Genomic DNA, 25,007 nt, shown 5'->3' on the forward strand with positions numbered 1-25,007 from the left:
CTGGAGTTACAGATAGTTACGAACCATGAGGTTGCTGGGAATTAAGTGGGGGTCTTCTGGAGGAGCAGCCAGTGCTTTTGACCACCGAGGCCTCTCTCCAGCCCTGGGCTTTCTTTCTATTCTGTTTTGGTTTTCTTTGGGTCTCACCATGGAGCCCCAACTAGCCTTCAACTTTGCTGTGTAAACCAGGTTGAGCTCACAGAGGTGCCCTCGCCTCTGTCTCCTGAGTGCTGGGATTAAAGGCATGTGGCACCATGCCCTACTGTATCTTTCTTCCTTCTTAGTTTTAGACTTTTTAATTTTATTTTATGGGTATGAGTGTTAGTGTACAGGTGACTCAGCAGGCCTGCCTCAGGGTCCTAGCAATTGCTTACGTCATCACCTTCCACCACCAGGGGTGCCACGTGAGTGCCAGATATAAGGACCCTGGCCATCCCCAGCTCTTTCTGTTCTCACTGTTTCTCTCCTTCCCTGTGCCCGCCTCCTCATGTCTAACTCACTGTCTCTCCCCCTTCTCCAGGCTCTTCTCTCCTTTCCCCCCAATAAACTTTCTTATACGAGATCTGTTGTGTGGTGTAATTCCTCAGGGGGGTTACACCTTGGCATGGGCCCCATGGCATGCCCCCACCCTACCGCCTTCATCATCATCCTAACCCTTCATCATTCTACATCGTAACAATGGGTGTTTTGCTTGCACGCTTGTCTATCTATCTTGTACATCCTGGGCCTGGAGTCACGGATGCTCGGGAGCCTCCATGTCGGTGCTGGAAACCCAGATCCTCTGTAAGAACAAGTGTCCTTAACTGAAGAGCCCTCTCTCCTGCTCCGGTTTCTATTTTTTTAATTATAGTTAATTAATTTCTTGGAAACTAGGTTTTTGTAGTTCAAACCGGTCTTGAAGTTATGAGCGTCTTGCCTCAGCTTTCTGAGTGCTGGGATTATAAGTGTCTGCCATCACCTACCACCCGTCTCGTCTCATTTATTTATTGGTCTATTTAAAGATTTACATTTTTGGGGTTGGAAAGATGGCTCAGAGGTTAAGAGCACTCGCTGTTCTTCCAAAGGTCCTGAGTTCAATTCCCAGCAATCACATAATGGCTCATAACCATCTATAGTAAGATCTGGTGTGCGGCAGAATGTTGTATAAATAATAAATAAATAATTTTCTGTGTATACATATATGAAGGATCCTTTGGAGGCCAGAAGAGGGTGTCAGATTCCCCTGCAATTAGACTTACTGCTGGTTAAGAGCTTCTGGCAATGGGTGCTGGGAACCAAACTCAGGTCCTCTGGAAGAGCAGGAAGTGCTTTTGATCCATGAGTTGTCTCCCTAGCCCCCTGTGTGAGGGCTCAAGGCTGGCATCACTGTGTATCAGAGAATAATCTTGACCTCCTGCCCTCAGCTCTAAAGTTCTGAGAGGGCAGCTTTCTGCCTCCTGACTTTCTCTATTTTGTTGTTGAGACGAAACACATTGCATAGTTCGTTCACTGTAGCCTGTCCTGCCTGCTTCCTGCATGCTGGCATGATAAATTTATGCCCTCAAGCCCAGCCTTTGTCTCATTTGTCCAGGGTCTCACCCTTTGTTCTTTTAGAAGTTGTTGAGGAAGCATGACTTATCGGAAGGAGATAGCCTTTCTTCTTCTTCTTCTCCTCTTCTTCTTCTTCTTCTTCTTCTTCTTCTTCTTCTTCTTCTTCTTCTTCTTCTTCTTCTTCTTCTTCTTCTTCCTCTTCTTCTTCTTCTTCCTCCTCTCCTCCTCTTCTTCTTCTTCCTCTTCTTCTTCTTCTTCTTCTTCTTCTTCTTCTTCTTCTTCTTCTTCTTCTTCTTCTTCTTCTTCTTCCTCCTCCTCTCCTCTTCTTCTTCTTCTTCTTCTTCCTCTTCTTCTTCTTCCTCCTCTTCTCTTCTTCTTCTTCTTCTTCTTCTTCTTCTTCTTCTTCTTCTTCTCCTTCTTCTTCTTCTTCTTCTCTTTCTCTCTCTCTCTCTCTGTCTCTGTCTCTTAAGTGGGTGGGTTTGAGACAGGGTCTCTCTGTGTAGCCCTGACTTTCCTGGAACTTGCTCTGTAGAACAAGCTGGCTTCAAACTCAGAGATCTACCTGCCTCTGCCGCTCAAGTACTGGGATTAAAGGCTCTAGCTGCTAGAGCCCTGCTTGGATAGCCCTTCTTTAGTGTTTCTGGGAGAAGCTTGAGACAGATGGCCCATCAGCTCTAGGGCTGCCCTGGCTGTTTATTCTAGGATTCACTGAAGCCTGTTGGCAGAGTGCAGCAGAGGTTAGTGCAGGAAGATGGAGGTGTCGGGAATGTGCCCTGATGGATATCCCTTAAACCCTGGACACACCCTAGTCTTCTGGGAATAATTAAATTCCCCTTGTTGCTCAGTTGGAGTTAGCTGCCATTGCTAGATAAGGCGGTAATCTCTCCTCCAGCCTCCAAGTTTTTGAAACAAAGGTCTTGCTTTGTAGACCTTGCTGACCTCAAAGTTGCCAAGATCCTTTTGCCCCGGTCTCTGGAATTCTGGGATTACAGGCCTGTGCTACCATGACTTCATGGTCTCTCCTACCCTCTTCTTCTGGCTCTTGTTTGCTTGTTTGTTCATTGTCTGTTGGTTTAGTTATAACAGATTGCATGCATTCTGCAGAGTGGGTGCTGAGATGTTGAGCCTCAGTTTCCCTCTTGTGAGATGAGACAGGGAGAGAGTAGAAACTGGTAGGAAAAGGGCAGGCAGGTTGCCAAACCCAAGGGCTGTTTAACTGCAGTCAGGAACTTTCAAGCTTATCGACAAAGGAGCTGGGAAAGGGAAGAGAGGAAGATTAAAAAAAAAAAAAAAAAAAAAGCCCCAGGGGCAGGAATCTAGGCTCCACTCAGCAGGAGAGCTGTGAGGAAAGCTCAAAGGCCTGGGAAAGATGACTGGATTCTGAGGTGTGAGACTGGAAGGACAGGAGGCACTGAGCTACAGTGATATTTAACCTGAAGAACAGAAGTCTTGAAGAAGCAGCACCCTGACAGCTTCCTGGAAATGTTGCTCCAGCATTTGGGAAGGTCAGGGCTCTGCAGGTAGAGGCCTGACTACCTGACTATGATTCTTGGAACCCACAGAGTAGAAATGGAGGCTGTCCTTTGACCTTCATACATGTGCTTCCCAGCAAAGTTCATAAATAAATAAGATCATTTTAAAAAGGAAATACAGGTTTTCTTAAAACTGCTCTGCAGAGCTAACACCTCCGTGTTTCCCCTCTAGGAGAGCACCTCCCACCAACTTCTGGAAGAATTTCTGTCTCCATCTTTCCTCAGCCATCTACTCTGCTCCCGGCCACAGTGCAAATCTTATCTTGTCATCTCCTTTCTTATCTTGAGACTTCGAAACTTCCTAGAAAGCCTAGAATGAAATTTCAGTAGATGGAGTAAGCATGCTGGATAGTTACTGTCTGTTTTTCTGCCTAGACATTTTAAAGACTTTTTTACTCTTTTAAAGCACCCATGCCCTCACACCCTTTGTATTTGCTCCTGGCTGGTTCTGAACTTACCATCATCCTCCTGCCTCAGCTTCCTCTGTAAGCCAACACACCCAGTATATGTAAACTTCACATATTTTGAATATTTGAAAATAATTTTCCAGGAGTAACTATGAGTATAGGTTAAGATTACTGAGGTTGCTGGTTGTGGTGGCACACACCTTTAATCCCAGCACTTTTAGAGGCAAAGGCAGGCAGATCTCTGTGAGTTCGAGGCTAGCCTGGTCTGCAGAGTGACTTCCAGGACAACCAGGGCTACATAAAGAAACTCTGTTTTCAAAGCCCCCTCTCCCCTCCCCCCTCAAGAAAAAAAACCCGAGGTTAGATTTTATCTCCTCCCTCCCCACAGGAGGCAGGGTTTCTCTGTGTAGCTATGGCTCTCACTCTGTAGCACTCACAGAGACCGGCCTGCCTCTGCCTCCCAAGTACTGAGATTAAAGTCCTGAGCCACCACTGCTGCCCAGCTAGCCTTATCGTTTCTTAAGTGAAGATGTAAATGAAGCTTTTATAAGTTATGCTTGAAAATTGCTTATAAAGGCATTTCCAGATGAGTAAAGTCGTTTGCTTTTGTTTTGTTTTGTTTTATTTTTCAGTTGAGCTTCAGATGAAGTGGCTGCTGGGATGGTACTGGGTCTGAAGAGACTTCAGACACTAGATTCTGCCTCACCCCCACCCCAAATCGCTGCCTTCCTGTTTTGAGGCTGGGTTTCAAGTATAGGAAGATGGCCTGGAACTTCATGAGGTGTGTGTGGCCAACCCAGGACTCCTACAAGCTAGGCAAGCCAGTTACCAACTGAGCTGCATCCCAGCCCACGCTGGGGTCTTTTCTGTCATCAAATCTCCTCTCTTGTCCTAGCTTGCCCCCTCCCTCAGCTTGGGACCCACCCCTGATATGGACTTTTGGTACCTACCCCTGGGCCTGAACTCCTTCCCAGGCTGCAAGGAAGACAGAGCTTTGGTTGGGATCCCTGAGCTCATGGTCTCTTCAGCCACATGCAGCTGAGTGTGTGTCTGTGTGCCACATGCAGGTGAGTGAGTGTGTGTCTGCGTGTGTGTGTGTGTGTTTTGTTCTGGGGAACCTATCTTTACTCAGGAGTCTCCCCTTATCTCCTCCCTTTGCTTTCCCAGCCTACCTTATGACCTCCCATTTGCTGACTGCCATGATGGTCTTCTCTGAAGTTCTGGGCAAAAGAGATTATCACTACAACATGGAGCGTGGATGAACATTACACAAGTGATGTTGAGGGACAGGAGGCTGACACACACTGGGTGATCTGTGATATCTGTGTGCAAACACAGCCAGTGGTTGGGACGGCGACTGGGACAGGATGGGGGTTGGCTGGGAGCGAGCAAGGGAGCGGCAACACTGCTGCTGAGTGCTCGACGTCTCAATGAGTGCTGCCTACAATAGTGTTTTTGATTTTTTTTTAAATAGGGTATTGCTGTGTAGTCCTGGCTGGCCTTAAGGTCAAGGCAATCCTCCTGTCTCCGGCTCCCAAGTGCCAGAATTATAAGCGTGTGCCTTAACACTCAGATATTTTTACTTTTATTATTATTTTTTAAAAAAAGATTTTATTTTTGTATCTTATGTGTGAGTGCTCTATCTGTATATACACCTGCACGCCAGAAGAGGGCATCAGATTCCAGTATAGATGGTTGTGAGCTGCCATGTGGTTGCCGAGAACTGAACTCAGGACCTCTGGAAGAGCAGACAGCTATTATCTGCTGAACCAGCTCTCTAGCCCCCTATTTTTACTTTTTTCTTTTTCTTTTTTCTTTTCTTTTTTTTTTTTGAGACAAGGTTTCTTTGTGTAGCCTTGGCTGTCCTGGACTTGCTTTGTAGACCAGGCTGGCCTTGAACTCACAGAGATCCGCTTGCCTCTGTTTCCCGAATGTCTGAATTAAAGGCATGGGCCACCATGCCCAGTGGCTTTTTTTCTTTTTCTGTAATTTTACTTTTAACACCTGGGTTACACAGTGAGTTAGGGCCAGTCTTCATCACATTGCAAAACCTTGTCTTAATAAAAGAAAATAATTATATATTTGCATGTATATATAGCTACCTTTTGTGTATGTAAAACTTGAAAACATAGATTTAGGTTTTTTTTAAGATTTATTTATTTATTGTTTTTACAATATGTGTGCCTGCAGGCCAAAAGAGGGCACCAGATCTCATTATAGATGGTTGTGAGCCACCACATGGTGGCTGGGAATTGAAATCAGGACCTTTGGAAGAGCAGCCAGTTCTCTTAACCTCTGAGCCATCTCTCCAGACCCCCAGATTTACTTTTTTAATATCAACTTTATCTATCTATCTATCTATCTATCTATCTATCTATCTATCTATCTATCCATCCATCTAGACAGGATTTCTCTGTGTAGCCTATCTGTTCTGGACTCACTTTGTAGACCAGGCTGGCCTCGAATTCCAAAAGATCCACCAGCCTGTGCTTCCCTAGTACTGGGATTAAAGGCGTGCCACCATGCCTGGTAATTAATTGATAGCCAGGCTAGCCTTAAACTCTTCTTTCTCCTGCCTCAGCTTCCCCTGTACTGGCATTTCAAGTGTGTGCTACCACATGTGGCTAATATAAATTTAAAAAACAGGTTCTTACTGTATAGCCTTGGCTGTCCTAGAACTGGCTGTATAGGCTAAACTGGCTTGAACCCACAAAAATCCACCTGTCTTTGCTTCCTGAGTATGGAATTAAAAAAGGAAATGGCATGCTCTACTACATCAGGCTAAGATAGACTATTTTAAAATGTTATAGTGTATTTAATTACTTGTGAATCCATTATGGCTATTTCCTTTTAAAATCCACTCTACTGGACCATAAAAATACTGCTTATAGTCAGTTTTCAGTTATTGAGTGGTCACTGTAATTGGTATGGCTGGGTCAAAATCAAAGGTTACATGTTTGGCTTTACTTGTTCGTGTGTGGGTAAGGGAAATGATTTTCCCAGGGTAGAGATGTGAGATGTAACCAAGAGTAGGGACAGTGGGGGACACTTGCTTTTCCTTCCAGCCTGGATTCCCCATTCTGTGGCAACAGTGACCTGCCCATGCCTTGGAGGGTGCATTAGCTATGGGTTCCTTAGTACAGTACAAACTTGAGCATAGCGGTGTCATTCATGGTAACACCTCATGATTTCCGAGGGCAAGGCTTTGGGTGGGGCAGCTGGCTATGGCTCGCTGCCTGGCTCTGAGGCTTGCCTGGGGAAATTACTGCTTCCAGACTAATAGGGTGACCGGCAGAACTCAGGTCCCCTCAAGCTACCTCCTCTTCTGGGCTGTGGTCTGATGGCCAGTTCCACTTCCTGGAGGCCACTCAATCCCTTGCCATAACATGGCTTCCTGCTTTGTCAAACAAGTAAGAACAGGGTGCCATCAGCAAGCAGACTCTCCAGCCCTCTGGCCCGTGACTGTACACCTGGCCACCTCGTTTTAATCGCCAGGCGAGGGGCTAGCCACAGGGGTGTCTCTTCTCAAGGCAAGGAGGTCAACCTGCAAAGGATTGGCCTGAGTCCACTGTGACAAACCCTGTGAGTCTTCAGTCACGGAGGCAGACAGCGGAGATCAAAGGGTTTAGAGCACCCTGGGCCACATGATAAGACCTCACCTCAGAAAACAATGGCAACCAAAAAAAAACCATGAAAGTATCATTTGTAATAATGGGTTTCATTATAATATTTTATATATAGTTTAAAGATTTATTTATTTATGTGTACATTATTCTGCCTGCATGCCAGAAGAAGGCGTCAGATCTCGTTATAGATGATTATGACCCACCATGTAGTTGCTGGGAATTGAACTCAGGACCTGTGGAAGAGCAGCCAGTACTGTTAATCTCTGAGCCATTTCTCCAGCCCAATATTTTATATTTTTGTTTATTTATTTTTGACAGGTCTCTCTGTCATAGCTCAGGTTGGCCTTGAATTTACCATCAGCTTCCTGGGTGCTGGGATTTCCGGAGCAGGTCATTATGGTATGCCAGGTTTTATTAAGGTCCGTTCATGCATGCAATGTGCTTCAGTCACATTTATCTCCTTATTCTTTTTTATTTTATTTTATTTTATTTTATTTTATTTTATTTTATTTATTCTAAGACAGGGTTTCTCTGTGTAGCCTGGGTTGTCCTGGATTCCTTTTGTAGACCTCTCTGGCCTCAAACTCACAAAAATAAACCTGCCTCAGCCTTCCTGAGTATAAGGATTAGAGGCGTGTCCCACCATGCCCAGCGTAAATAGTTCTTTATCCTTTTTTTTAAGATTCTACATATAAGACACACACACACACACACACACACACACACACTTCATGTTTTTCAGGCTATCCTGCAACTCACCACGTAGCTGAAGATAACCTTGAACTTCTGATCCTCCTGCCTGTGCTTTCTCATTGCTGGAATTACAGGTGTGTGTCACCGCCTCCCACTTATGTGCCGGGGATTGAACCCACTATTGTTGGAGGATGTTTTTGTGCACTGTGTATTCAGATGCTGCTTTCTGTGCACAGAGCTCTGGTTGCAGTTGGCGGGCATTGCCATTATTATGAAGCATCTCCTGTCTTGGTGTGTTGTAAACCTTGCTCTCCATCACCTTCCAACTGGTTAAATAAAGAGTTGAACAGCCAATAGCTGGGCAGGAGAAGATAAGGTGGAACTTCTGAGTCCAGGGAGAAGGTCCCAGGTGGGCACCAGAAGGAGGGAGAGTCACCGTTAAGGCACAGATGAAGAAGGGGGTGCCAGGGTGTGGCTAAGTGGCAGGTAATGGGCCACGTGGCTGGGAAGTAAGCCAGGCCAGAATTATCAGGTTAGAATAGCTGCGTGCCTGCCCAGCTGCAGTGCCTGACACTTATAATAAAATGTAGAGGTCTCCATGTCATTATTTAGAACAAGGGCAGGCACAGAAAAAAAAAAAAAACTTGCATTTTACACACTGCTTTATACATACTCCTAGGCAAGCATTCAACCAAACTGGTCTGCATCTCCTATTGTTCTTATTCTTTGAGATAGGGTCTCATGTAGCCTGGCTTGGTCTTAAATCTACTGGTATGGGATACGGGCTCCTGGTCCTCCCTATCTCCACACAATAAGGGCTGGTATTATAAGGGTAGGTCCTGCTCAGGTTTCCTGAATAAGACTTGATGGAACTCTTATACCTCATGTGCTGTAAATACTGTTCTATTTCATATGCTGCCCTAAAAGATCCCCCTACTTTGTGCTTGAGGAAAGTGGGCGTGGAGGTGATACCTGCCTGCAGTGGCTTCTCCTTCTCCACCATAATCTTCGGCCTGTGTGCACCACCAGAGCCCAAGACACTCCCCCGAGGTCCCCACTAAATACACACAGGCTGGCTGCAGGGAGGTCTCCCATCTCCACGGTGGCATTCTCTTGTGCGGCCTGTGGGCCCTTTGAGGATTTGGCTCCCACTGGACCGCACTACACTCGTTGCTATGCTGCCTCCTGTCTTGGCGGCCTTGTGTGCTGCCCGTCCCTGGACCAACACAGTTTTCAGAAGGCCAGCGTCGCCTCGTATTCACTCACGCCATGAACTAAACTAAGAAATTCGATTGTTTGGACTATCCAACCTTGACTTTGTTTTAAGGATTCAGCTATCAAATGTGACCTTGGCAAGCAGGCCCTTCCTAAGTCCATCAAATGCATGCAGCTGTCTTCATCAAGGCTGTGCTTCCAAAAGCAGTGCTTATCATACCTGAAGACCGTTGGCTTTTGTTTCCGAAAAGGTGTAGTCCCTGGAAGAACGCTGAACTTAGCCCTTTGGTCAGGCAGCTTCCAGGGCCCACTACCTCACTTTCACAGCTGGGTAGACTGGCGGACCCAAAACTGGGTGAGCTAAGGTGAGATACCAGATCTGAATGGCATTATTATTGTAATTACTGTTAAAATATAAAGCATCTTAAATGTGTATTGGAGAATTAGAGTTGAATCTAGAAACAGTATATTTATTTATTTTACTTACTTAATTACAATGTATATATTTTTAATTTTTTATGGGAATTTTGCTTACTTGTATGCTTACATGCAGTGCCCAGAGAGGCCAGAAGAGGGCATTGTATCCCCTGGTTGTGAGCAGCCATGTGGGTGCTGTGAACTGAACCTGGGTCTTCTGGGAGAGCAGCCACTGTATTTAACTGCTGAGCCATCTCTCTAGTCCCTGTTTAATTATTCTTTAATGTTGGGGATTGAACTCAGGGCCTGAAGCATGGTAGGCAAGGCTGTTACTCCATCCCTGGCTTGACATGCCTCTTTTTAATTTTGTTTTGTTTTGTTTTCTTGAGACAGGGTCTTATTGCATAGCTTAGGCTGGCCTTGAACTCCTGATCTTCCTGCCTGTGTCTCCTGAGTACTTGGATTACAGGTGTGTACCCCACACCCAGCTATGAACTGCTAATTTTAGTATGTAGGGTTTCAAAAGAATATGTACAAGAAGGCCCTGTTTCTCTAGTTTATGAGATTATGAGTAGTAGCATTTTCTCAGTCTTGCCTGTGTGCACTATTAATTTTGCCATTGTGAATTGGGGAGATGGGAGAGAGAGAGAGAGAGAGAGAGAGAGAGAGAGAGAGAAAGCTTGATTGAATCATTAAAAGTAAGTCATGGGGCTGAGGCAGAAGAATTGTTTTGAGTTGGAGGACAGCCTGGGTTATAAAGTAGGACCCGTCTCAAAAATGAAAAAGAAAAAAAAAAAAAAAAAAAAAAAGAAGAAGAAGAAAGAGAAAAATAGATACGGCTGTAAGATTACCGAGTTGGAGGGATGGTTCATCAGTTAAGAGCACTGGTTGCTCTTCCGGAGGGCCCAGCTTAGACTCCCAGCACCTATATTGTGGCTCCATCAATAGCTCCAGTTCCAGGGGGTCCACAGACCTCTTCTGGCCTTCACAGGCTCCAGGTACCCACACACTACAGAGACAGGCATGCAGGCAAAACGCCCACACCAGAAAAAAAAGAGAAAAAAATCCTAAAATGTCAGGATTAGCACAACAGTCCAGGTTCTATCTATGTTGTTTGCAAACCAAGCAGGTTGTCTGGCCCGTGCCATACCTGCAAGCCTCTGCTTCCAAGCTGCAGGCTGCTCCACGCTGCCTCATGTTCACACACCAAACAGGCTTCCCAAACATCAGCTTGGAGCCCGAATCACGGGGCAGGGGAAATGGAGCATTGAATCCTCCCTTGATCTTCCATCTGCCCTCACCACGCCCAGTACTGACCTCGGCTCTCTTTCTGTGGCATTGGGATCATTTTTGCCCACATATACTTTCTCAAAAATCATTATTTTTAATTAAAAAAAAATCTCTGAGGTGGCACATGCCTTTTATCCCAGCGCTTTGGAGGCAGTGAGTTTGAGGCCAGCCTGGTCTACAAAGTGAGGTCCAGGACAGCCAGAGCTGCTACACAGAGAAGAAACACCAAAACAACCACAAATTTTATATATATGAATGTTTTGCCTGCATGCATGTCTGAGCACCACTTGCATGCCTGGTTCCCTAGGAAGCCAGAAGAGTGTGTGGGATTCGCTGGAACTGGAATTACAGACAGTTGTGAACAGCCAGCCACTCTGGAAAAGAAGCAGTGCTCTTAACTGCTGAGTCATCTCTTTAGCCCCTCTATACACTTCTAAGAATAATTTTCTGAAAATATATTCCATCTTGGGCAGATGGCTCATCCGGTAAAGGTCATGCAGACCTGGTACCTGAGTTCAGTCCCTGGAACTAAGGTAAAGTTGGAGAGACAGACACCACACAGTTGTCCTCTGACGGGGCTGGAGAGATGGCTCATAGGTGAAGGGCACTTGCTGTTCTCCTAGAGGATCTGAATTCAGTTTCCTACACTCACGTGGCTGCTTACAGCCATCTGTAACTCCAGCTCCATGGGAATCCAACACTCTCCTCTGGCTTCCACAGCTACTGTACACACGTGGTTTAAATACATATAACCAGTCAAAACACTCATACAGATCAAATACAACAAGTAAAAAAAGAGAAAGTTCTCCAACATCCACACAAATGTCCTTCCCCCATCAAGGGTACACACAATGATAACACTTAAAAAAATATGCACTGTTTTTGCACAATTTTGATTGGAAGCTCAATGTGAATAGATTTAAAATAAAAAATTGAAACATAATCCATTATATTGCTTCTTTTCTTGATTTTCTCTGTCTGTGTGTCTGTCTCTCTCTCTCTTGTTTTTTTTGTGTAGCCTTGGCTGTCCTGGACTTGATCTGTAGACCAGGCTGGCCTCAAACTCCTGGAGACCCACCTGCCTCTGCCTCGCCGAGTGCTGGGATTAAAGGCGTGAGCTACCACACCCGACTTATTTTGTATTATATTGCTTCTTTAAGTGCACTCTCTCCTCGTCACCCTGGGCCATATGTTGGGATGTCTTTAGAGGTCGCACTATGTACATGCATGTATATATGAGTGTATGTGTTTGCCTATGTGTAGACAGCCCAAAATGTCCACAGTGCTACAGAGGAGAAACTGGTTGGGATGCAGGCAGAGGAATATGAATTTCACAGTGATTTTGTGCTCACCAGCACCCATTTAAAAATGCTCAAACCTGGGGGCTGGAGAGCTAGCTCAGTGGTTGAAAGCTGACTGCTCTTTCAGAGGACTCCAGTTCAATTCCCAGCCCCCACATGGCAGCTCACAACTGTCTGAAACTCTAAGATCTGACAACCCACACAGACATGCTTGCAGGCAAAATACCCATGCACATAATATTCAAATGAAGAATTAAAAAAAATGCTCACACCCTTTTTTTTTCTTTTTTCCTTTGAAATTTCATCTCCATTCTCTTTGTCCCTTTTCCTAAGGCAGCTTGTCCTATGCTGGTTGTCCTTACTCCTTTTCTGCTGTGCAGCTGTGTCCACATGCATTTTACACTAAATCAAGGTTCTGAAGGTCGACAACTTCCTTCCACACTGAGCTGTCATCAGAAGCTGATCCGAACATCACAGATCCTTTATATCTGATAGATGAGTTTTACACTGATTTTTGACTGACACACGTCTCTTTTAGGGATAGACTGGTGAGGAAATTTGGAAAGGTGAAGGCTCTCACCTTCCTGGTAGGATAAGCGTTGGTATGTGTGCGTGGGGGAGGTGTTTCTTTTGAAGTAGGTTGGGAAACATCTGTTGTGATTTGGGGTAGAAAGTGTAGATTAGCATATTTTCTCAGCATGATTAATTTTAGGAGAGAAAACATACGGACACTGAGTATTTTGAAATTGATTTCCTTAAAAGTTCCGTGCCCACGTACCCTCTGGAAAGTCTTCATGTTCCCATAGAGGGAGTCTTACATCCACTTGATTCGACTCAGTGTGCCTCCTCGTAACTAAGCAACACTTCCCTTTTTAGTGATCCGGAAGGATTTTGCACATAGCATGAATGTTAACGAAAGCGGAGACACTGCATTTAAACTGTGTAATACTGCATATGTCAGGCAACAAAATTCCTTCCAGGGGGTAGGTGGTGATGGAGGCAGCATAGCATCATAGGTGACTTCCCCAGTTCACACAAAATTAGTTCCACTGAGGCACATCCATGTCTGCTCTGATTCACAGCCTTCCTACCTTTAAACTGAGATTACAACAGATTCCCCATTAGGAAACGAGTTTCGGCAAGGTCACACATGTAAGTCCCTTCACACGGTATTCAGTGTGCACCAAGAGTTCAGTAAACATCAGCTGTTGATTTAGGTGTGACTTCGGACCACCATGGGTGAGCCAAGATGGTGAGGGACAACCATTTCAGTCCTATTGGAAACCAGTTCTTTTATCCAGCTGCCCTGATTCCACGGACAGCTTTAGGTCTTTAACAGTCCAGTGAGTTCTGCGGGCCCAGGGTTCACATCATCGTGTGCCCTCACTTTCTGTTTGGCCTCACAAGGTGTGAACTGTGGAAGAACGCTTTCTGGAGCGGCCGAGACTCTGAGTGCTAAAGCTATTTTTAACATTTCAGGATACTGTGTCGTTGCATAAGGTAGATAAATGGTGTTCCGCTTGCCGTTGGCTCTCTTGCACAAAACATATGTAAAGGTATGGGTTCCTGTAATAATGCCAAAGCACCTTAGTCCTTGCGTGGACAGGCATCTCATTGGGTTACACAGTTTTAATCCCAGAGGAGTTGTCTCTCGACATTAAACTGTCCAAACAGTATTTATATCTGTGGCTGTCCTGCAAGATCACTTCCCCCTGCAGAGCCGTTTAAAAGTAGTTAATGACAGAAGAGACATGACTCGGCCCTTTATGAATGATTGCATAAGTTCGACCCGTGCTGTCACGGTTTATGGAGGACGGCAGTTTGTCCATGCCCGGCGTCCAGCACAGTAGGTAATCTGAAATGAAACGAGACAGTTTCTACAAGCAGATTGATTTGGGAATCTTGCCTGTTCTTCCCTTTGACCCTTGACAAGTTGACACTACAAAGATTGTGACTTTAAAAAATGATTGGGTGCAAATACATTTAGGTAGATGATTTACTGTGTGCCGAGGCAAGGACAGTGGCGGGAGCGGTGCTGTGAGGGGAAGTGCTGTAAACTTTAACAACTCGGGTTTCACGTTGCTGTGTCGCATTAATTATCCCACAGCTACGTCTACTGATCGCCCTACATCAAGTAGTTTATATACGTGGTAAGGGGCCGGGGACCTGATTTCTGGGAGAGGCTGGGCATCCAACTTCAAGAGTAAGAGATACGGTATTCATACCAGCCTTCATTGGTATTGCAGATTCTGGTGGTCATCTTTGTGAAAACTCACAGCATGCATGTGAAGAAGAGACAGCCATTTTGTTTGGAGGATTCTTTCTTTTTTCTCTTCCTTCCTTCCTTCCTTCCTTCCTTCCTTCCTTCCTTCCTTCCTTCCTTCCTTCCTTTCGTTTTTTTCTTTCTTTCTAGCATACAGAGGAGGATATACTAAATAATGATTAAAGTAATGATCAGCTTAATTATATACATATATATTATGTATAATTAAGGATTTAGGCTTATCTAAAAGAAAATCCTGCTCTGAATTAACACATTTTGGGGGCCCAAGAGCTGCCTCTGTGGCTAAGAGCACTTTGTGTCCTCTGGGGGGGCCTGAGCTTGGTTTTCAGCACCTGTGTCAGGTGACCCACAGCTGTCTGCAGCTCCAGCTCCAGGAGACCTTATGCCTCCACAGGTGCTTGCACTCATGTACATATTCCCATGAGTACGCACACCCCCCCATCTAATCAAAATAATAAGGACACTTTTTAAAAAATGAATTCATACACGTTTTTTAGAGCCCTTTGTAGTTGCACTGAGATTTCTTTGTCCTCTATTGTGGTGCAGATGCAGCCCAGGCTCTTGAGAATTCTGGACCAGCACATTAGGTATGATCCATATCCCCACTTACATACATGCATATATACATACACATACATATGAGAGAGAGATGGAGAGAGAGACTCTTTTTAGTCCTGGTTGTTCTGGAGCTTGATATTTAAGTATTTAGGTATTTAGGCCAGGCTAGCCTTGAACTTACAGAGATCTGTCTTTGCCTCCCAAGCGCTGGGCTATGATCTGTCAACATATTTAAAAACGAAGTATTCTTGAAAACAGGCACCAGGAAAAGCCCTTAAAAGATGTTATCTCTAGGTGTGGTAGCACACACCTTTAAATCTTGCAGAGGAGGGTAGATCTTCGAGTTCAAGTCCAGCCTGGCCCACACGGCAAGCTCTAGTCCAGCTGCACGCACGGTGAGACCACGCAGTGAGAGTCCATTCAAGTTACATAATTTCTACGGCTGGATGGTGTTTATTTGCTCTTTAGAGACAGGGTCTGGTGTCATGCTGGCTGGCCTTGAGCTCCGGTCCTTGGTGCTGGGATCACGGGCCTGCTGGCTGGGCCATTTTAAATGAACTTTGTGATGGAGAATTGCTGGTGGTTAGTGTCTAGCTGTGGGCTGAGGCACTGCAGGCCTCGCTCTTGCTAGAGAAAATATCCATATCTCAAGAATGGTAAACCTTGGGCTCTTCTCTGTGGCTTCTGCTTCTATCTTTTTATTCTACCCACTTTGTTTGAAATATAATTTGAAGATGCTGTTAAAAAAAAAAAAAACAAAACAGAAGAAATTCCCCATTGGTCTCTGTTTAAATTATTTACTGCCCTTTTGAGCCATATCTTCATTGAACTATGTTAAAAGTATTTTGCTGAAATGTTTCTTTATGTTGCCCGTCGGGTTTAATAGACAAGCCATTTAATAAGCTCTCTACCTGTAAGGATAGACTATTTGACCTCTATGCCCTGCTCCTGCTAGACATAGTATAAGATTGCTTTGTGAAATAAAGCTGTCGGTAACATCAACAAAATAAAAAATGATCGTATTCCAATACTCTCTGCTGAGTACTATGACAGCACTGAAATATGGAATAAAATTGAAAGTAGATTAGTTTTGGGTCTTAAGTCATGTTTTGACAAGAAATAAGAGAGGAGAACATATCTTTGAACTTTTAGTTTTAAAGTTTTTAATGAAAATATTTATCATTTTGTAAGCTTCCTTCTTTCTTTATCGCATCTAGGCTGTATAATCTTAAAACAATCCGTTCTCTGATTGTGAGGGACATAAATACTGCTCTATCTTTGTATTAAATATCATAAAGGAGACACGCACAGGGCATGACGGCTTGACACTTGTAAGTTAAGGAGTGTCATGCTAATAAAAAAGCTTATTGAAGAGGTTGGGAAATCAGTCATTAATAAGCTACATATTTTCAGGGTATGTAAAGCATGTAAATACTGCAGACAAGCAGGCTGCTTTTGCTGTATTTTTAAACTCACCTTCTGGAACGGTTTGAATCTGAAGAGGAAGAATAAATATGTCAGAGAGGAGGGAGCCTTGCTGGCGATTACTTCCAAGCTGAAGGAATTTCCGAATTGCCGAGACATGCAGATTGTGAAATGCCTTTCACTTCTTTGGTTACACATTAATCAGATGAAATCAGGAGAGGTGAGTGGTGTGGGTGAACGCCTGAGCGGGCAACATTCCCCCACCCCTACCCCAGACAGCTGCAAACATCCTGGGCCACCGAATTGGAGGCTGTGGCTTTCTTGAAGGTACAGTGCCCCCCCCCCCCCCCCCGCTCCTCTTCATTTCCTACGCAGAGGGTTCTCAGAGGGCTGCCTGACGGCTGTGCAGCTCACTGCACTTCTGTTTGCATTCTTACCCACAGAGTGCAGGGTGACCCCTGTCCTTTCCAGGCAAGGCTGGGCATGAGTACCTTCAGCTACAGCTTCTCAGATGACATCTCTACTGATCTGCTAAGTGCTAGCACACGACTAAGATAGGCCAGAGCCCATGAGAGATTTTTTTTTTTCTTTGAGACAGCGTTTCTCTGTCTAGCCTTGGCTCTCCTGCCTCTGCCTCCCCCAGTGCTGGAATTACAGGCATGCACCACTGCACTGGCCCATGAGAGACACTGTTTTTAGTCATGAAAAGGACAATCCTCTGTGATTGTGTTTTGATTTTTTTTTCTTCTCCCTCCCTCCTTCCTTCCCTCCCTTCTTTCCTTCCTTTTTTTTTTCAGTACTTGTGATTAGGTCAGGATAGATGCTCTATCTCTGAGTGACATCCCTTAGCTTCTTACTTTAAAAGATTGGTTTTGTGTCAGTGTGGGGTATGTGCATGTGAGTGCTGGTGCCCTCAGAGGTCAGAAGTGGGTGCTGGATCCCTGGGGAGACTGAGTTACAGGGGGTTGTGAGCTGCCCAACGAGAGTGCTGGGAACGGAATTCAGGTCCTCTGCAAGAGCAGCAAGTGCTATTAACTGCTCAGCCATCTCTCTGGCTTCTTTATCTCATTTATTTATAGGCAGAATCTTGCTGTGACAGATTCCCACTAGCCCAGCCTGGCTTTGTAGTTGTGGCCTCTGCTTTCCAAGTGCTCAGGGGAGAGGCATGCATTACCATGCTCGCTTTAGCTTTAAAGAGAAGTGTTTATAAGGCCTCAAATGATCTTTCCTTAGATATTTTACAGCTGTTCCAAAGGAGAAAAGTTTTAAAATGTAGGTGGACACGAGCGATAGCTATTTGCTAGTAGTTGAGATGTATGCCAAAAGTATGGAGCCCTGTAACAGAGCCCCTTAATTTGTTCCGTTACATGGTTTTAACCTTGGCTTTGCTAAATAGTATCTTAAACAGGACAGTGAATTACTGTGGTCATTAGGCTGGTGTCATTTGTCACCCTTGATGGCAGCTTGGCTCCTGAATACAGAAGGCTGTCAGGGCACTATATAGTTGTCCAGACCAAGATTACATGCATGTCTTAGTCACATGTCAAACTCCAGAAAGGCCCTGAGCATGTGTAGCGGGAAGGTCAAGGAGTGGGACAGCATACCCAATAAACATGTCCTTGGGCCAAAGACAAGCTAGGGAAGGAGGGGGCGAAGAAGATAACAGGGAAGAGAAATGTTGGCAGAAAAGGAGCAGGGATTCTAACAGAGTCAGCCCATGTGAAGGCTATGCAGTGAAGCAGAGCGGGGGGGGGGGGGGGACGTGAGTGCTGGTACCCTCAGAGGTCGGAAGTGGGTGCTGGATCTCTGGGGAGCTTGAGCTACAGGGGGTTGTGCCACTGCTGTGTGGGTCCGCAGCTCCATGTCAGGCTGGCTAGCTGTAGCTGTACACCTTTAGCAGAGGTGACTTTCGCCAGTGCTGGAATCTAATCTGGACAACGGGAAGAGGGGGAGGGCTTCACTTGTTCGAGCAGACAATGGGAGGGGCCGGACTGGGCCGCCGAGGTACTGCAGCTGCCCACTGGGCCTGGTTGCCTCCTCGTCTGTCTATCCTCTCCACTGTGGAACAAGGCTGTCGACTTCCCTTCAGATCTGATGAATCTCATGAGGTCCATCCCATCTTTGTAAAAGGAATTTCTAGAAGTTTCTGATTGTCAGTAAACAAAACTTCTTATTCTCATTTTAGTTGCTCTAGTCATATGTTTGAAGAGCTCTGGACTAGAACCTTAATGTCAATTTACCTTATATATTTAGTATTCAGTAGAGGTCAAACCCAGGGCCTTGTACACCGTGGACCTGGGCTGGAGTAATGGCTTAGTAGGTAAGAGCATGTCTTGTTCTTGCAAAAGACCCGAGTTCAGTTCCCAGCATCTATGTTGGGTGGCTTACAATCACGTGAGACTTTTCAGCTCTGGGGGATCGACACTCTGGTCCCTAGAGGCACCTGCCATTACCTGCAAATATAGACACACACATATACCCATAATTTAAAAAATAAATAAACACATAATTTCAAAATATTTTTCAGTAGCCCCTATTGTTTGGTCTTCAAAAACAAGTATCTGTGCAAATGGCACTAATGACGATGGCTAACAAGAAAAGTGATGCTAGCCAGGAGTGGTGGCACACACCTGTGATCCCAGCTCTCAGGGAGGCAGAGGCAGGCAGATCGCTGTGAGTTTGAAGCCAGCCTGGTCTACAAAGTAAGTCTAGGACAGCCAAGGCTACACAGAGAAACCCTGTCGTGGGTGGGGGGGGAGAAGCAATACTATAGTTGGAATATCCTGCGAAATGACGTCACAGTGGCACATACCTGTGTTTATTATGTTTCAGGTTCTGTTCAATGTGCCTTTACATACATCAGCTCACTTCAATGTAATAAGTAGCTACTTATTACATATGTATTATGATTACTTTTTAGTATTGAACATTATTATTTTTTAATTTTTATTTTTTATATTAATTACAGTTTATTCACTTTATATCCCAGCTGTAGCCCCCTCCCTCATTCCCTCCCAATCCCACCCTCCCTCCCTCATCTCCTCCCTGCCCCTCTCTAAGTCCACTGATAGAGGAGGTCCTCCTCCCCTTCCATCTGACCCTAGCTTATCAAGTCTCATCAGGACTGGCTGCAATGTTCTCCTCTGTGGCCTAGCCAGGCTGCTCCTCCCTCAGCAGGGGTGGGGGTGGGGGGGCATCAAAGAGCCAGCCACTGAGTTCATGTCCAAAACAGTCCCTGTTCCCCTCACTAGGGCATCCACTTGGGTACTGGGTTGCATAGGCTACGTCTGAGCAGGGGGTTTAGGTTATATCTAAACATGGTCCTTGGCTAGAGAAACAGTCTCAGAAAAGACCCCTGTGCCCAGATATATTTGGTCCTTGTGGAGCTCCTGTCCTCTCCAGATCTTACTCACTCTCCCTTCTTTCATATGATTCCCTGCACTCTGCTCAAGGTTTGGTTATGAGTCTCAGCATCTGCTTTGATACACTGCTGGGTAGAGTCTTTCAGAGGCCTCTCTGGTAGGCTCCTGTCCTGTGATTACTTTTATCTATATATAAAAGTTATAGTTGAAGAAACTTAGGTACAGACATTTATGAAATATATCTGTGGCCATTCAGGAAGAGCTGGGATTCAAATCCAGGAAGTCTCAGCCTACAATGGAGGCACATGCCTTTAGTCTCAGCACGTGGAGTGGGAGTTTGAGGTCAGCTTAGTCTATATAGAAACTTCTAGGACAGCCAGGGCTCTCTGTCTCAGCACTCCCCCTCCCCTACCCCACCAAAAAAAAAAAAAAAAAAAACCCAAAACAACAACAACAATAAAAAACCCAATCCAGGAAGCCTGGTGTCAGAGTCCATGATTCTTTTTGTTGTTGTTCAAGACAGAGTTTCTCTGTGTAGCCCCGGCTGTTCCTGGAACTTGCTCTGTACACCAGGCTGGTCTCAGACTCAGAGATTCACTTGCCTGTAGAGGTCTGGGATTAAAGGGATGCACCACCAAATCTGGCCTCCATGTTTCTTATAAAACGCAGCACAAAGCACTGTTTTGTGATTCACTTAGTTTTTAATTAACTCACTCAGCCAACCAACTAACCAGACAACCAGCAAACCAACTAACCAACAAGCCAACCAACAAACCACCCAGCCAGCCAGCCAACCAACCAACCGATGTATTTATTTGGTTTCTACTGTAAAGTATGGTTGATACTCTGCAAGATGGGATCTAGAGCAGGGGTTAGAAAGAGAGGGGAAGTAAGCATTGGTGAACTACTAACACGAGTAATTGTAACACTGCAATGTAAGACAGAGGTGGTCGGTGCTGGAAGAAAGCGCACAGAATTTGACCCAGCAAGACCTTTGAGAAAATGTTGCATTGGACCTGAGAGGTGAAGTTCACCACCAAATGGGAGCTGAGCGGTTCTTCCCAGGTCCTGGGACAGAGGGCTCGGTGCTGCCCAGATCAAGGTCAGTGACAGCCTGGTGCTAGAGGAGGCTGAGTCACCCAGGCAGATCTGCATGGGCTGTGGAAGGGGGCTCAAGGTCTGTCTCCAGATCAGAGGAAGTGTCTGCAGCAAGGGCAGCAGCCACTGTTTGTTTCCTTGTCAGTCTCCTCCATACAGTGAAAAGGATGGGTTTGAGATAGGGACCGAGGTGGACGTGGGAAGCCAGGCCTGGGGCCGCTGCAGGGCTTGTGTACAATATAAAGTAAAGCTCAAGCCAGAGTGTGGAAGTGGATAGGGATGGTGGTGATGGTGGTGGCGTCGAGGAAAGAGTCAAGAGATTGCTGGCAGCCAACATTGTCAAAAGCATGGATGAATTAAAGAGGTGGCAGTTGTTCCATGGCCCCTGAGCTTTTGCTTTTGGAGTTTAAGGAAGGTAGTATCTGCAGCGATGGGAACCCTGCATGAGGTCAGGGTGGGTCTGTCCAGGACAAGGTGAGTTTGCAGCTGACATCGCAGTCAGTTTTAATGTTGCAAAGAAAGTAAAAAATGTAAATCTCTTTCCTGGACTTTTACAAGAATTAAAAAGTAAGAAGAGTTAGAAGAGGGCATGTTCCGTCCCTGCTGTTCTCACAGGAAGCTGGGTTTTATAGGAATGTGCTCATTTATTCCTCATCTACTACACTTTATGTTTAGGAGCAAATGCACTTAAAACCATCGCCTGGAACATTGCCTTTACTAAAGAGAGGACCGCTCTGCCATCAGTGTAATTGTTTCAACACCGTCTCCACGCAGGCAGACTTGTGTAAGCCGTCATTAATTCTTTGTATAATTAATGCATAAAATGCAGTGTTTCTATTAATGGAAAAGCAAACTCAAGCATCGCACTGGTAATATCAATAACATGCATTTGTAATTACATACTGTAGATAACTGTGAAAGGTACATTTTATTACATTAATAAAGCGTAAAACCTTCTGAAGCAGCCCAGAACTGGGCAGCAGCGACTGGTAGAGCTTGCCGCTTTGTCTGTCAGGACTCTGCAGGGTGCTGTCAGCTGGCAGGGACATGCACAGCGTACAAAGGATGGCACTTATATTTCTGTTTTAAAATGCTACAAATGCGCTGTACAAATTAATGGCCTGCACTGTGACATTTTCATATGTGTACCGTGTTCTTTGATTATATTCCATCTCTATTACCCATTTTTTTCTCCCTTTTTCCCCCCAAGAGAGGGTTTCTCTGTATACCTTTGGCTGTCCTCCTAGAACTTACTATGTCCACAAGGCTGGCCTTGAACTCATGGAGATCCACCTGCCTCTGCCTTTCGAGTGCTGGGATTAAAGGCGTGTGCTCTCTCTTCCGGTTTCATGGAATGCTGGTATAGGTTTCCAGAGAGCCTGTGTCAGGCTCCCCCCTCTATTACTGTGTGTGTACCCTCCTTCCTGGCTGGTCTCTGTTGTGATCTGCTTTCTTGTAAGTGTTAAGGAAACACCATTCTTCCTAGCATGACATAGAATCACAATTTTTTTTTTTCCTTTTTCAACAGGTCTTGCTGGTTGGAACCTTTATATATCCCAGGCAGGCCTTAACCATGAGGCCACTGAAGAGCTGATTTCACATCTGTACCAGGAACTTACCACAGTTTGCTAATTTTTGAAGTATTTAAAAATTTATATTTATATCCCAAGGGTGTCCCTCCCTTGACTGAAAAATTTTATGTATTTATTTTTCTTCACATATTCTGAATATCAACCCCTTGACCAATAGGTAGCTGGCAAGAGTTTTCTCCCATTTTGACGCTTTGTCTCCTCACTCTGGTAACTGTTTCTGTTGCTAAGCATACACATTTTAATTTCATGCAATCCCATTTCCTATTTTTTTATTATTATTTCCTGGGTGATGGGAATCCTATTCAGAAAGTCCTAGTGATATGCCTTTTTCCATGTTGAAATATTGTATGGTGATGAATAACGTGCTATTATGAGAATCATCAGAGCAACAGCAAAGATGAAAACCTAACTAACTGAAGACAAGAAGCACTTACTGGGCTGCAGTGACCGGCCTCCGTGACTATATGCTCCTTCCGAAGCGTGTACTGGATATTAGGGGACTCAAAGGAGAACGATATCCTAGTCACTTAGTTTTACTTCTTAGTTTTAGAATTAGTTTTACTTTTTTTGTATGTGTGAGTGAGTGTTTGAGTACACGTATGGGTACTGTGTGTGTGCCTGGTGACCACAGAGGCCTGGATCCCGCTGAACCCAGTTAGAGATGGTTGTGAGCTGCTGAGCATGGGTACTGGGAACTGAATCAAGGTTCTCTGCAGGAGCTGCCAGTGCTCTTAAGTGTTGAGCCATCTCCAGCCTTCGAGAATGCTGGTTTCATGAAGGAAGGCATGAGAGGTTGCGGGCATTGCTAGGCTAATACCTTGGTCACGTGTTGAGAGCTGACAGGATGAGTGTGCTGGATGGACTGGACCGTTAGGTGCCTGTCCCTCCCTCCAGGAGGGAGTGAAGCAGGAGGGTTATTTGGGCAGTTCTCAGACACTCCAAGGACTGAGCAGGTACATCTCTCTTTCTAGACAGGACATGGGGGAAATAGGATATGGTTGGAAACCTCCACATTTGAAGACCACTGGAGTACATTCAAAACATCTTAGCTCGGGGTGTTTCCTTAACACTTACAAGGATCGTGCTGGGTTTTAACCCCAGCAGTAGGGAAAACAATGCTAGAGGCAGACGGCGGCTCTGTGTAGCCTTCACCCTGTAAAGCTGAACAGAAACACAGAAGGCATTTCTACAACTACACAAATGACTTGTCCTTGTGTGCTCACTCCTATCTCAGGGTGATCCGGAATCCACTGGAGGGTGTCAAAGCATCCTGTTCCTGATGGAAACACTGGCGAGAATGCCCAGGAACCGTTTCCATCCTCTTACCCCAGAAATGCAGCTCTGTAGCCATGGGACAAGGTTAAAGACTTTCTTAAAGTGTTTTCTTTCTTTCAGTAGTTAGTTACCAGACTTGAACCAAAAACCATTTTGTGTAAAAAGAAAAGAAATGAAAAAAAAAATCCAAGAATAATCTTGCATTCAAATTATCATTCTAGATGAGGCTGCTTTGGTTGGATATGCGGATGAACTTTGGGCTGCCTATATTTGTCTACAAATATGGGAGTTGGAGAGATGGCTCAGTGGTAAAAAGAACTTGCTCTTGAACAAGACCTGAGTTCCATTCCCAGCACCCACAGAGCACCTGACAACCATCCATAACTGCAGTTCTAGGGGGTTAAACACACTCTCCTAACCTCCCAGAGCACCAGGCAGCCTGTCCTGCACAGACATGCACGTGGGCAAAATGCTCATAGACACAAACTAAATTAAATAAATCTCTAAAAGAAGGTTTTTATTAAAAATATATATATTGTGCGTGATTTTTAGAGACAGGTTCAGGCTTTTGCAATGTCCCCCAAATGGACTGTGAGCTCCCTTCCCCTGCATCTAAGAAGCATTTATGGTCCAGAATATAAATAGGCTATGAATACAAATAGAGCGTTTTCTTCCCTTTCTGTATTTCCGCTTATGGTCAACAGGTGGCAGCATAGACATCAGCCTTCAACTCCGCCCCCCCCGCCTACCCCGCCCCCACTTTTTCTGACCTCAAATAAATTTGACCAGTAAAATGCAATATTCACATCTCATTAGCAGCCTAGCTTTGGCTTGGATAGATTGTGGACAAAGTGTCTCATCAAAGTGCCCCCAAAAGCTCCGTGGAAGAGTAAAGTGCGATTAGATAGCAGCCACAAACGTGGACAGACAGTATTTGCTATGTCTTTCAGTTAGTGAGAGAAAAAGCCCACAGCTGGTTGAACAAAGGTCCTCCCAGACTGTAAAATCGAACGGACTCTCCGGACCTGTGGTTAGCGCTTTATTGCCGACCATCAGAGTCTAAACGGTATTTATAATGAATGATTTTAAGAACTTTCTCACTCACAACAGCAAAACCATTTCTTGGAACCAGCGGCCGAGAAAGACCTCTTTCACTTCTTCGGCTCCCCAGAGGGCTGAGTGAGAACAGATAAAGAGGAAGCTGCCCTGCACTTGCGCCTCTGAGGCTTTTTGATTTTGAGTATCGCTTTCTGTTTCTGTGAACGCGTGAGAACCCTGGAGGTGGATGACTGGTTCGATTTTTTTTTTTTAGGTTAGGGTTTTCTCTGTGTAACCTTGGCTGTCCTGGACCTACTTTTTAGACCAGGCTGGCCTCGAACTCACAGAGATTCTCCCGTCTCTG

At 45.1% G+C, this 25,007-nt stretch overlaps 2 long non-coding RNA genes across 6 annotated transcripts; one reads left to right on the top strand and one right to left on the bottom strand.

Moving 5' to 3' along the window:
* Positions 1–7,166: 7,166 nt before the first annotated feature.
* On the bottom strand, positions 7,167–16,520 carry LOC110559079 (uncharacterized). 2 transcript variants are annotated; one of them, XR_009584574.1, is made up of 4 exons: positions 16,330–16,520; positions 15,035–15,590; positions 14,237–14,420; positions 7,167–13,866 (listed from the first exon to the last, which is right to left on the bottom strand). It is a non-coding gene; the product is annotated as an uncharacterized LOC110559079 (long non-coding RNA). The 2 variants fall into 2 exon arrangements; XR_009584573.1 differs by having other exon boundaries at positions 7,167–14,420.
* Positions 16,489–24,404, top strand: LOC110559080 (uncharacterized). Of its 4 annotated transcripts, XR_009584572.1 has the most exons (5): positions 16,500–16,605; positions 20,581–20,742; positions 21,414–21,522; positions 22,267–23,689; positions 23,827–24,404. It is a non-coding gene; the product is annotated as an uncharacterized LOC110559080 (long non-coding RNA). The 4 variants fall into 4 exon arrangements; XR_002477043.2 differs by having other exon boundaries at positions 22,267–24,404; XR_009584571.1 differs by having other exon boundaries at positions 16,518–16,605; positions 20,585–20,742; positions 22,267–24,404.
* The last annotated feature ends 603 nt before the right edge of the window (positions 24,405–25,007 follow it).

Source organism: Meriones unguiculatus, chromosome 11 (assembly GCF_030254825.1).
Source record: "Meriones unguiculatus strain TT.TT164.6M chromosome 11, Bangor_MerUng_6.1, whole genome shotgun sequence".
Classification (NCBI taxonomy): domain Eukaryota; kingdom Metazoa; phylum Chordata; class Mammalia; order Rodentia; family Muridae; genus Meriones; species Meriones unguiculatus.